The sequence below is a fragment of the Betta splendens genome, chromosome 2 (genome assembly GCF_900634795.4).
Source record: "Betta splendens chromosome 2, fBetSpl5.4, whole genome shotgun sequence".
Lineage (NCBI taxonomy): Eukaryota > Metazoa > Chordata > Actinopteri > Anabantiformes > Osphronemidae > Betta > Betta splendens.
In genome coordinates, this window is record NC_040882.2 from 13,844,851 (window position 1) to 13,858,678 (window position 13,828).

The following is a 13,828-nucleotide window of genomic DNA, read 5'->3' on the forward strand; positions in this document are numbered from 1 at the left end:
AATTAAGCACTCTATGAATAATTCAGTTTGAGCCTCTGGGCTGAAGATAATTATAACGATCAGGATAATAATGTTTATTTTGCTTTTTATTGTATTAAGACATCAATATCTCTGCAGTGCAGTGTGGACAGTTTGCTGCTACACTCCTAATGCCTCAAGCACCACCTCTAATATCCGAGCGTGTATGCTGTGCATGTCCGAGCTTCGCATGTGTGTTTGTGGCAGACGTGAGTGGATTGAGGAGATTTAAAAAATACCTGTCGTTTCATGCGAAGCCGGACGTAAATCAATGAGGCTGTGTGTTTATTTCTATAAATCATAGATATATTAAACTATGGATTGATGTCAGTTCTCTCAAATGTTGCTGCATCAGCTCCGGCACTGGGATTTTTCAATTGCGACCTTGTCGGGTGTCGTCCCAGTATAAATTTCTGAACCCATAATCCTCAGTGTAGCAGATCGATAATATATAATGTGATTACAGTTGGGCTCGTTGGGCCCAACAGCTGTTCTCCACTCTATGTGGCTTCTATCAGGTTCTGATTAGTCAATGATTGTCTATTCTTTGCCGGGCATATGGAATCAGCAGTCTATTCGATGTCACTGTATAGCCATTGATTAACCCCGACAACAGATGTGGGAACAGTGATTGTGGTGTATTGTTGGTCTCCACCCTGGCATATTGCAACACACTAGGAAGCCTGTTCCAAATGGCTGCAATTTGCTTTTCTTTCTAAGGATTACTGTAAATCTTTTCTTCTTTCTTCTGCAGACCAGAAACTGTCACTGAACTTAGTCATGAACTAAATGTGATTGTGTGAAACACTATATTTGGGATGTACTATGTTCTATGTTAGCCTGTGTTTTTCATTATGTTCTTTCAGCCAACTTTTTAAGTCAGATCAGTTGTAAACCACGCAGGTACAATACTGTCTGTCCATTCTTGTGCCTCATCATATTCTCATCCATCATCAGCACACACAACAACACAGACATCACTTTTATTCCATTAGGCCTGAGATCTTTAAAATCTAACATTGATCCTTCTCTCTTTCAACATAACGTCGACGCTCCAGGGCTTTTTTCCAGACACCCAGACTCTGAGAGCCATGACCCAGAGACAGCCTTTCCCTCTGGTCTTCTGCGGCGGGGATAAGTCCATCTGCAGGACCCGGCGTGCCCAATTTAACCCATCCGTCACTGACTGAAGGACTGCCGAGACAGACAGCAAGGTTCCTTGGGGTACATGTTGACACACACAAACACACACTGAAGCAAACTGAATAACAGACTGAATGACAGACTGCCTGTGTGTGTGTGCAGTACAAGTCTAGGAAACTTGAGAAACTTTCAAGTGCCTCTTGTGTCCCCTCAGAGTCCGCCTCATTTGATTAGTGGCCTGAAGGGGCCCTGTAGATCAATAACTGACTTTGGTAGCTCTGTTCAGCCCTGCACACATTGTACACACACCGACACACACACACACACACACGTACACAGAGTTAGTCATCAAATGGTGGGGAGGTCCAGTCTGGACAGGCCTATCTGGGACACTGGTGGGGGTTTATGTTCTAATGCCCGTTTATGCCCGCGGATGAGATATTATGTGCCTGCTTGGTCCATCTGTTTTATGCATGTGACTACCAATTAGTTCACGTAGCTTGTTATCGCCACCAATAATGACAATGTCAATGTCAATATCCCAGAAATTTTTTTTTTCCTTTTTAAATGATAATTAACCAGATGTAAAACCCTCAAAAACGACTTGTATACACACACTCAGTGTCATTACCAGGCTACAGACACATAACTGTCCTACTACAGAATATTAGGTTAGCTGCTGTGCTCAAGGGCACTTTGACATTAACTGTGAAGGAAGGTTAGACCATTTTATCATCCAGCATTTGCATGTGGTCCAGTAATTGGGAAGGTTGGAACAAAAGAAGCATTAAGAGACCACCTGCGGCTTTGTAAAGACGATGCAACACATAAAATGATGAAAACAGCAGGTTTATACATGTTGCAGGCTTAAATAAGCAGCAGAGGCTGGTGTTTCATCATTCCTCGAGCGATGTGTCCGCTTTGGAGCAAGTTTAAAAATAACCGTTATATTTTAGGTAAACCACCCAAAACTGTAATGTGACATCAAGCCACATTTGCAGTCTTCTTGACAGTGCAAATCAGGGACTACTTCAGGAAATCAAAAGCATAATTCTGCTTCCACTGTTCTACCTAAACACCGTATTACCAGCTACACACCAGTTTAACTTGTCATTGTGTATATTTATTGTCAAAAGCTGCAGGAGTTTTTTTTTGTTCTTCAAAACAAACTCAAGGTTGAGCAAACGTAAGGAAGATGAAGAGCAACATTGTTTTTGGTACCTTTTATTAAATAGCTGTAGAAATAGTGATGATTTGAATGCTAGTGATGCAGTATAATCCGGCAGGCTAAAATGACACGTGCGTCATTCATTAGATGAATGTGTTTCTGTTCTAATCATCTAAGGTCTGAATATCAAAGCCATTTTTTAAAACAAGCTGGCTGAAAGGTGCAAATTCATCCTGACCTGAGACGACCTTAGGCCCAGGAGTGTCACTGGGGTCCAGTCCTAGTGGTCATTTCAGTGCCCTGTGTGGTCTGCTTGTCCAGGCTAAGTAGAAACAGGAGTGGTGGACAAATAGTCTGTCCACCCACGGCCCCTTTGTTACTGGGAACCGTGCGGACGCCGTCACAGCTCGCCACGTGTGCGCGGCAACGGGTTTATCACAGATACACGCACTTAAACACACACTGCCCCTTCCCCGGGGTGCCGAAGCACAGCCCACCGCCCACGCCGCTGTCAGTCACCAGAAGCCCCGCCCCGTCGCTTTACCTTCCCACACGCACAGACTCCTATGTATAAATGCAGTCATTGGCCACCCACGCGTGCCACTTAACCTATTAATGAGGCGGCACGGGTCGCGTCGTGTTCCGCTGCCCCCCCCCACGGGGCTGGCCGACCTGTCTGCGTGTCAGTTTTATATCCGCCCACGCCGACCGCCTGATGGACTGCCTCGTCTAATTGACTGACTGACTGACTGACCGGGTAAACATGTAGCGTGCTGGGATGGCGTGGGCGTGGGAACTGGAATCGAAGCATGTGGGCGTCCACGGGGGCTCGAGGGGATGGATGACGCCGTTATACCAGGGCGAAGAATTACTAAGATATTCTTTTACTACATAAGCAGTGTGGCCTCGTAGTGGGTTGTGGTGGCCTCTTCTTGTTATGAAAGACCCTTTTAATGTTTACCTCTTTAATGTAAATGTCTTTTGAGCTTAAGAAAATACTCCCTGGGAAAAAAAGAGCATTTATCAGCTTCTTCTACTACAATAGTTGTTGTCAATGTTAGGCGATCCAAAGCTGTTTTGTGTTTTTTTTTAGTGTCTTAAGTGTTATAATGAACCACATTGTCGGCAGAACGTAAAATAATCTGTGTAGGAGAAACAGTTTATTCAATTATTTTCATAGCTTCAAACATGTAACACGCCTCCTGTTCTCGCACTGTCAGGATAATGGCTGGGTGTGCTCCGGCTTAGATGTAACAATTAAATGCAACTGGTTTGTTATTTCCTGCACACAAGTGATGGACAGTTATTTTAATACCAGTTGATATTCGGCACCTGATTTTCTTTTTCTCCGTGTGAACGTTGTGTCATGTGTTTTTGTATGTGCGGGTGTGTGTGACTCATGCCAATCCCTCTGTGATGATCATCTATTGTGAGCGTGGCAACAGCCCGAATACTCGACTGCACAACTGTTAATTTCTCAGTGTGTGCATAAATTAATAGTTCATAAATAAGCGAATAAATTAACGAATGAATGGGAGGAGAGCGAGGGAGGAGAGGAACGGGGGCAGGAAAAACTTTCTCATCAGAAAAATTTAATTTCTCACTTCGACACCCACGAGTATGGGGGGAGGGAGCCTCGTGCAGTGGGTAATGCGTGTGTGTGTGTGTGTGTGTGTGTGTGTGTGTGTGTGTTTGTGTGTGTGTGTGTGCGCGCAAAAAGGGATTCATTTTCAGCCTTTCTATCACACCCCTCTGAGCACAGACATGTTGGCATGTTGTTTTTTTTCTTCCTTTCCTGAGATCCACATTCGACAAACATCTGTGCCTATTACTGAAACACACACACACACACACACACACACACACACACACACACACACACACACACACACACACACACACACACACACACACACACAAGCTGCAGCCCCCACACAAGATTTTTCATTACCAGCAGTCATGATGTTGATGCTGCTACAGCTTTTACTCTGTTTACTGATGCGTTTGTTCCATATCAACCTTACACATCACAAATGAGATGAAAGGTGCAGTTTGGCACTTCTCACCAATCAACATTAACACCACCTGGGGAGTTTAATGTTGTGGCTGATTGGTGTAACGTTCCTGTTATGTCTCTTAGCAGAAACATGCTTTTTAGAATAGTGTCACGTTACTCCAGTTCAAATTAAATTTTTTTATTATAATTCCTCGTAATAGCTCTATTAAAGCTTGTTTTTTTTTCTAAGCAGAACTAAAACACACAATTGTGCCGTGCACCATGTTAGCTGATAAAATATTTCTTGGCTGGAGTATTAGAGGAGTTAGCAATAAGGTCATACAAGTGAATGTGTTTTCAGTTCAGTGCTGACTGTGTCAGCTGTCAGCCACAGTAACATAAATCTGATGGTTTACAGTAGTACATTTCTTTTTTGCATGGTGGTTGTATTTTCTGTGCAAGACAATAGGAGCTGTGTTCGCAAACAAACATCTGAAATACCGGATCAATCGAAGCTGAAGATCGTAACACTTCAGTCGTAAAGTTGGCAAAAATTAACCTTAATTTTACGCCTTTGTGCATTTTTGTCATTAAATTAGTTTCACTTTCACATGCTCCTTTTGATTCTTTTTTTTTTCAGACTGACCTGAGCTCAGTGGAACAAGGTTAATAGGGCCTGCTGGGCCCTCTAAGATAAAAACAGCTGACATTTGTGTTTTAATATGGACCTTGTTCATTAAATCATCATAGGATAGATCATGTGCAATGCCACACATCATGTGTTTTTTTGTTATGTTATATTAACCAGCAGCTCTTAGGAGTCAGTACTCACATTATGTCAAGACCTAGCATCTTGTTTCAGATGTATGTTAAATTAGCAAAGCACCACTGAGGAGCTGTTTCTTATGACTTAAAGGAAAAATAAATTGTAAATTCTGATTATCTGCTTATCAAAAAATAATATCCTTAACTCCGCTATGTGCGATAATATGTGTGGTTCAAAATGTGTAATGAGCAAAAGCTGATTTCCCTGGCTAGTCATTAGCGTTTCCAATAAACCACGGATTGGCCCAGTGCAGATACTTGGCCAGCCATTTGGGCTTAAGGATGACTCCTTTGGGTTGGAACGCGGCCATGCTGGTGAACAGCTATGTTGGTTTGTTTGTTTTGATCCACTCCTCAGCCCGGCATGCTGTTTGGAAGACTTTCCCAGGATTACATACCATGAAAAGTAGATTATTAGACTCAACTGGATTCTGACCAAAGACTGCTGAGAGATGAGGTCTACTGAGGTCTGCTAAGACTGCTCTGATTCAATTATTTATTTTGGCGCCCCGCTTTTGGATCGAGCTTCTTGTGACTTGAGAGCGAAATTCCTGAAACGCCTCTCTGAGTTTTTATTGTACTGAACCAAAACTGACCGTGTGCTCAGTGGAAAATAACAGACCAAACTAAACATCAGTCATAAAGGAGCTGGATAAGCCATATAGCAGTGGAAGAAAAACACACTAAAATAGTGTTTTATGGTTATTTAGCTGCCGTGCCTAGTGATGACCTCTCTATATCACACCATTCTATCTTTGGGACTTATTCTGTGCAATATTTCCCGACTTTTCCTGCGCGTGATTGTCCTGAATGTGACCTTGAAAAGTGCGGCCGACAACAGACGCCGCAGAGATCCTCCCTGCAAAAGTGTTTTTAATTATTAATGCCGGCCGTTCGCACTGGCAGAACTCCAGGCTGCCCGTGGACGGCCACCGCATTTCACTCACTCGCTGCCATGAATTATTCTCCCAGAACATACTCGCACGCATGTACACGCACAAATGCATGGTATTATAAAACCATGAGTGTGCAGACGAACGCCTGCTTATTAAGGACAATGCATCCAAAACACAGGTCATGTGTGGTATTTATAATTTAGGTGACACACAGGGCAGGTGACAGAACACACAAACGCACGCACAGACCTATAGACAAAAGCAAGCGAGCGCTCACACACACACACTTCTGCATTCTGTATGTTATCCGACACATCACACACGAACGCACACGCGCACGGAACGGGAGCGCTCGGACACGCACGCGCGGGCCATTTGCAGTATTTCTTCTATTCAGCGCGTTTGGTCCAGCTGTCAGCAGGCTGTCAGTGTGTTCAGTTGCCAGGCAAACAGCCCCACCTCCTCCCAATAATAAAATATGCCTCTGAAATGTCACCCGCTCCCGAAAGAACCAAAGCAGAGGCAACAAATCGATTCACATTAGTTGTTCAATTGACTTTGGCTTGAACTTCGCTCCCGCTCTCCTCCTGTCTCGCACCATTTCTCCGTTCGTTCCCATTTCCTGTCTCTCGTGCACATGCTTGATTTTCCTCTATGTTTTTGAACCCTCTGCCCCCTGGTAGCCGGTTCCTGGCCCGTCACCCCCCTCGACGCCCGCTTTTCTATTTGACTCTTTCCGTTTACAGGTTGGCAGAATTCTCCACCTCCGCCCCTCCTCTTTCACGTTGTCATTCCATTCTCACCTCTTCTGTTTTGTCCCCCAGCTAATCTAAAGCGAATGAATGCGAGGCCTTCATCTCCACTCCTATTCAGTTTCCCCGCCGACCACCGCCGTGGCGGCACTCATTTCAATTTTCACCTCGTTTCAGACTTATCACATTGACATCATTAAGGCTCCCTCTCAGCGGCGCGCTCCTTCGTTATCCTCTCCATTTTACACCTTTCCATCTCCCCCTCTCTTTCTCTTTTCTCTGTTTGTGCGCTATCCCTTTCTCTAGCACTCCTCTCTCTCCCTCCTTATCAGTCTCACTCATTGTCAAAGGATTTAAAAGGCTCTCTATTTGCAAGCGTTGAGTGTCTAGGCTTTAGTTTTTCATCCCAGTGACAGAAACCTGTTGGAGTCTTCCTATTCAGAATAAAGGAATAGGACATTTTTGCTTTTTAGAGGTGATAGGAGAGAGCAGTGTTGAGCTCCTGAATCTTAAAAAAGGACACATGACTCATCTTGTTTACTCATTTCAAAAATTCTGTATTTTTCTTCCCAGTATTTTCTAATTTTACATAACCTTTGCAGACAGGCTTTACAGTTTGAAGAAAATGACTGAAGGACTGATTATTGGGCTTGGGTCTGTTATCTGAATTAGAATGTTGTTGAAATAAGGTATTAGTATGTTGGTGCTATAAAGATGTCTGTAGACTGTAAACTAGAATGTCTGTAACTGCCAGTATCACCATGCCTGCTTGCGGTTCCCCCCCATCACCCAGTATCAGCAGAGATCAGCCCTAACCCTTCAGCTAATGGACGGCTGGATAATCTTTGACATGAGGACAGGAAGCTCTTAAAGTGCTTACACAAACGGACATCTAAACATCCACGCCACATGTAAGCTATCACAACTGGACAAACTGTGTCAACTGAGAAGGATCATGTGATGCAACTGAAAATTCCTCAGTGGCTACTCAGACCTCGTGGTGAGACTGTTGTTTTGGCAACTGGGGAAAGGGTCTTTTCAACACGACACACTACTACAAAGCGCTGTCAGACACTGGGTGTTTCATTGTTGTACTCTAGTAAAACTAAAATCCAAATGCAGAAACATTCTCCACCCCAATTTGGCAGAATGTAGCTTTAAGTCAAACAGTAAGCTGGAATAGAAAGTGTTGATTAATCCCCGTAATGAAGTGTATCGTGTCATGTGACTGGCCCCGAGCTCCTCCTGCAGCACTCTACTGTACTCCGTGTTTATGCATACAGCCTCTGAGCTATATGTTTGCCCGACTACTTGCACCAGCTTATCTTCCAGCCAGCAGCATCTTGTTATCTGCGACTTGGAAATAAACGCAGTCATAATGTGTGGTACTTTATTCGTCTTATCTCGGTGCAGTGTTTTCTAAACACCGAATCGGTTTTGCCACAGTGCTGATGCTTGACTGGGCTTATCTCATTGTGTTGTCCACATTAGACGAACGCTACCGGATCTGCGAGCCCTCCAGCCGTTTGCTACATCTGAATGTTTCGTCCAGCTTTCTCTTTGGCTTATCTCAAAAGCTGTGTTTTTACAGATGGGCTTTGACACGTAAGACCCCTCGTGTTGGCCGGGTGGAGCTCACAGGTCAAGGGTCGAGTGAAGTGAAGCCAGCAGAAGGAGAGGTCAGGAGAGTAGAAAGAGGAGAATACAAGGAATGGAGGTGGAAGTGGAGGAAGGTTAAGACCCCACTGAAAAGGAGCCTAACGTTAATATCCCTCATCATCCCCATGGCTAAATTAATACGGCCTCGCCTAAAGAACAACAGTGGCTCACATCTGCATTGTTAGTTAGGAATCTTTGCTGCCATCTTGGATCAATTTGAGGGCAAATAAAATCCTGAGTGCCAGGGCCATTTCTGGGTCTCCGGTGTCTCGCTTGCCACACCGCAAGTTTTCACAAGCTCAGAGTCACATTGTGAGGCCCGAGTCCCAGTGGCCGAGAGTGAAAGGCACGCACACACTGAGCTCACCTCCCGTCTATAAACAGAAGCCCAGGGCAGGGTGTGGTCTTGTGGCCGCCACTGAAGTGGTGTGTGGATGAGGGGGATAAGGTACAGGTTAGAGGCTGGTGGCGACAGTGGCAGCGCCGCGGTAAAGCCTTATGAGCCTGGCGTCATGCGCTCAGCGTGTTGCACCTCCCCGTCATGTGAGCCTGTAAAGGCGCTTTACAATCCTGCAGCTCTTCTCAACAGGAAGCTGAGGTTTGCTGATGGAATTTTCTTTTTATAAACATAAGAAACCAGCACGTCCCAATTAGCGTCCACTGCGCATATTTGGGGGGATGTGCACGCGTCCAGCGTGCGCTTCTTCGCACGTAGACGTGCACACAGACGTGAGTGGGTGTGGGTGCTGTGATGAAAGTCAAAATAAGTTTGCCACATGGGACTGTTTATCTCATGACATACCACTTCTGTCTAATTAGGGCAAAACACAGTTGAGAAATGTAGGCAACTGTAATTAAAGTGAGGGATCAGCCTGTGTGCGTCGCACATATGGTACATGCGTGTGTTTTGCTGCATGTCTGAGTCCCCCGCGGTACTGCAGGTGAAGACATCACTGCTGTCAGAGTTAGCGCACTGCATATGTTCAACATTTGTATTTACACCCCGAAGTAAACGGGAGGATTAAAGACGCCGTGTCGGCGAGCAGCGCCTGAAGCCTCATTTTCAGATCTGTGAATCGGCGTTCGCATCAAGCGCCGTGTGCAGCCGGTTTATGTAACTCTCCTTTTGTCCGTCCAGGTGAGAGCGAAGCCTCCGTCTGTACGGGGATGCAGCGAAACGCGCCTCTCTCTCTCTCTTCCCACACAACTGCAGCGTGCTGTGGTACTGTAGGAGTGAGAACATAATCTGAACAGGAAATTGCTCTGGAACGCAAGGGTTTATGGGTATACGGAGACAGATTATAACGTCTTAAAGCCAAAGCAGTGATGCTTGGAAAGTATAACAGGAATAATAACCGAGGGCAGATTGCAGTCTGGGGCTGATGCTTGGCTTCTATTTTTGTATGTGTTTTTAACTGGTTTGTAGAGCGGAGAAGGTTAATTACAAGAGCACAAACCCATTATATTAAGCTGAAGTTTAAAAGACTAGAATCAGATTGGTTTGGTGCACCCCAAGGCCAAACATTCAACCTAGTGGGACGCTAGCAAAAGTCTAATAAACAGGAGTGTGGTGTGTGTTGTTTTTAATTGTCTTCAAACTTTGGTTCACCTTTTAAATGGACAGTTTTACAAAACAAGCCGGAGGAAAATGCAACTAAGCATGATTTCAGCTAAATGGATGGTCCGTGTTTTATTTGAACCCAACAGTTTATCATTGTGGAGCTTTAGACAGGATGCGCCTCAGACTATACGTTATTCTAATGGCACTAGAGTTGAACCCTATCTGTTTTGACTCATTGCTCTTTCTCTTGTTGCGGTGTTTCTTCATTACCTCCCCTTCACCATTCTTGTTTGTTTTTTATTTTTAGAAAGCTATTTGTCTGAGCGTAGAATGAGATAAATGTACACCATATGTCTTTGCAAGAACAGATTGAGCCCTGTGTGTGTTGACAGAACATTTTGTCCCACCGGGGCTTCCATCTAAGCCTTGACATTTTCAGACAATATTGCAGTGTTGAGCCATGGTTAGGATTTTATAAGTCAAGCTAACACTGGAGATACGTGTGTGTGTGTGTGTGTGTGTGTGTGTGTGTGTGTGTGTGTGTGTGTGTGTGTGTGTGTGTGTGTGTGTGTGTGTTTGTGTGTGTGTGTGTGTGTGTGTGTCTGTGTGTCTGTGTGTCTGTGTGTCTGTGTGTGTCTGTGTGTGTATCTACCAACATTCGGAGCATCATTCCTCTTGTTCAGGGTTTCACTATCTGTGTTCCAACAACAGCGTGTTTTGTTTGTGCACATATGTCATGAAACACACTCCTTTTGAATTCTCCTCTGTGCCACTCTCTTGCTCCTTTCATGAACCTGTCTGCTTGTTGTCCGTGATAAGAGGGCACATTATTTTTTTTATATTCATCAGCCCATCTTTCTCCATTTTTGTCTTTTATCCAGGTGTTTTGACTTGTTTCTGCCCAGGTATCAACGCCATTAGGGTGCGTAGTCTCTAAGGCCTTGATGCTTTCTGTGGCGTGATATCGGAGCTAATGCTGTACTTTTGTACCATCCTTGTGAGCAGCAATTGCTTGGTGAAAACAGGCTTTCCTCTCTATTTGGCTGTCACAAGTCACAAGGAATGGCCCGATAGGAGGCCGAGATGAGCTTCAGTTTTGTATGTCGGAATACTTACCCACCATCACAGTCTCCACCATACAACACGGAAGAAATAAATGTGTGCAGTATTATAGATTCACAAGACATGCTTAAGAAGGAACCTACGGTAAATATGTCACATACATACTGTATATGACTTCTTTAAAATCAACATCTTTTATCTAATTTTATTTTTGATCACCGTTTGTGTGATTGTAAACCCCATATAAGTATTAAATATATAAAATGTGACCACATTACAACTTGACTCAGTTTTCTCAAACCAATCCGTACGTTGACCCCGTACGATATATTGCTTACTTTGCTGTAACATTAGTTACATTTTACAATTGCAGCTGTGCAGCTTGCCGTAGGTTAAGCTGTTGTTTGCATAACGTTGGACAGAACATTTTACATAATCCAAAATCTGTTTTGACAGATTTTCTGCATTTCTGTTCTGTGATTTCTTATCACTGCATCATTTACTGTACAGTCTCCATCAAAGTAATCTACTGTGAAAATATCTGCTGTAAAAAAGAGCTATTATTGAAGCTCTCGCACACAGATACAGACTCTAAACACACATGGCTGCGCTTATGATGTTTTAATGATCTATATTCTGAATTATGGTCGTTTTGTATTGTCCTAAGCTGAGAGAAATCAAAATATATTGTTTCGACAAAATAATATATCTCTTTGTGTAAACACCACTAGATCTGCTAGATCTGCTTAGTGTGTGTTTTCTAATGTTACTACTATGTCACATTATGCATAGTACAGTACATAACATTGTATGGTAGTGTATAGTATGCTGCATTTGTGAAAAGCTTACCCGGATCTGACAGTGTTTGTTCGCTCTGGCGGAAACACAACAGAGAAAAGGGGAAGAGGCAATTCTGCACTTTATCCCCCTTTCAATACATAATGCTCACTCTGGGAATTCTTTGAGCCACAGCCGCAATCATCGCTACCTTCTGCCCTCACTCTCCTCCCTCTCTCTCGGTTTCTCTTCCTCTGTCTACCCATCATACTTCACCGCTTGCTTCTTAGAGTAAATCTCATGCATCTTTTCTCATGCACACGATGTCTTACTAGCTAGTGTCTTACTAGCGCTGTGTTGTGGGATGTGATATCTTTTCTTACCTTTGCATGCATATTCTCATGTTCAGTATCTCTAATGAATGTGTAGCCGGTGTTCCCTATTGTAATTTTCCTGTGCGATCACAGTTTGTCAGTTTTGCTTGTGTGTGTGTGTGTGTGTGTGTGTGTGTGTGTGTGTGTGTGTGTGTGTGTGTGTGTGTGTGTGTGTGTGTGTGTGTGTGTGTGTGTGTGTTTGGTTGCCTGGTTGCCTGCCCACTTGTGTATTAATTTACAAGAGAAACATCTGGTGCGGCTAATGGCTGTCCATCCCTACGTCGCTCCCAGATTCTGTCCTCTCTTTCACACTCTGCTCATTCAACTGAGCGTTGCTTCTTCTTCCGCAGTCACTGCTTTAGGCGCAAGCAGGTCCTCGTCTCCGCCTGTTTGTGTGTGTTGTGCGGGATAATGTTGAGGCATTAAAAAGGGGTAGCAATTGCAGAAAATGAGCGGAGGTTGAAAATAGGTAAATGTGGGATTAGTGTAAAGGAATTATTTACAGTAATGATGAAAGAAGCGAGACTGTCATTAGTCTATAGAGCAGTAATGTAATCGCCATGTAAATTTAAATGAAAGCTAACAGCGCGGTCTTGAGGTCCAGGGAGAATGAAGGAGGAGTGGAGGAGTAGGAGGAAGAGAGAGGTTCAGCATAAGCAAGTTCAATTAGCAGAATTTAGCCAATTAATTAGCGCTATTAGCGGAATCACACCGGGGCGTTGCTTAGTGACTGTCTGTGTGTCTGTTTGAGATTTGACATGAAAGTGACTTGTTAAGAGCCATAAACAAAAAGCCTGGAAAGCCAGAAACAAATGCACTCAAACGCAGGCTGTGGAGCTGTGGTTAGCATTAGCATGTCTGAGTGCATTCCTGCCCTGAGCTGCACAGGCGCACACAGCTCCACGCAGGCAGGCAGGGAAGCTGTAGCGTGTGCAGCCGTGCAGGCCCACGTGAAGTGGGTGCAGTTTGGCGTCCTGGCCCGCTTCCTCTTTTCCATCAGAACGCCACTCAACTCCTCCCCCGAGGAATCGGGAGCAGCTGGCGGCATTTTCCCTCTTCTTCCTTTTCTTTCTCTCCTTTTCAGGCGACTCTAGCTGCCACTTCACCAGTCTTTTCCCCTATTTTTAGTTTCCCACATTAATTTGTGCATTTCTCGGTTTTCATCCTCACTGTCTGACTTGTGCTCTGTCCTTGACTTTTCTTGTAGTCTGTTTTCTTTTTTTTTTTTGCCTGGTTCGAAAGTCTCACCGGCTTATCCAAGTTCCAATGCCAGGCACTTCGCTTTTCACCGACCCCAAAACACATGAATCATTTTTATTCATGATCAGACAGGCCTCTGAATGATGCTGCTGGGGGCTCCGGGGGCCAACTGTGCATTTGAGTTCTGTGGAGTGATCGATGGTGAGAAACAGTTTTTTTGTTTTTGTAGCAGACATTGTTGAACCATTTTCAGTTCAGAAGAAAATCATTTTTTTTAAGGTGGTGTCATTAAAATGGCAGTGCACTGCCAGCACACGTCCACACACACATGCACATTGTTGTGGTAGGAACAGGGAGAATGATGGAGAACTAACAAAGAAAACCTCAGACCACCCTC

General features: G+C 44.3%; 1 protein-coding gene across 3 annotated transcripts in view; it reads left to right on the plus strand.

The window, feature by feature from the left end:
* serpinh2 (serine (or cysteine) peptidase inhibitor, clade H, member 2) overlaps nt 1–13,828 on the plus strand; it is an 89,736-nt gene that overhangs the window by 1,423 nt on the left and 74,485 nt on the right. For all 3 annotated transcript variants that reach the window (XM_055504870.1, XM_029136860.3, XM_029136878.3), the window contains exon 2: nt 1,077–1,242. The gene's annotated coding sequence lies outside the window, so the exon portion shown is untranslated. The remainder of the gene's footprint in view (nt 1–1,076; nt 1,243–13,828) is intronic.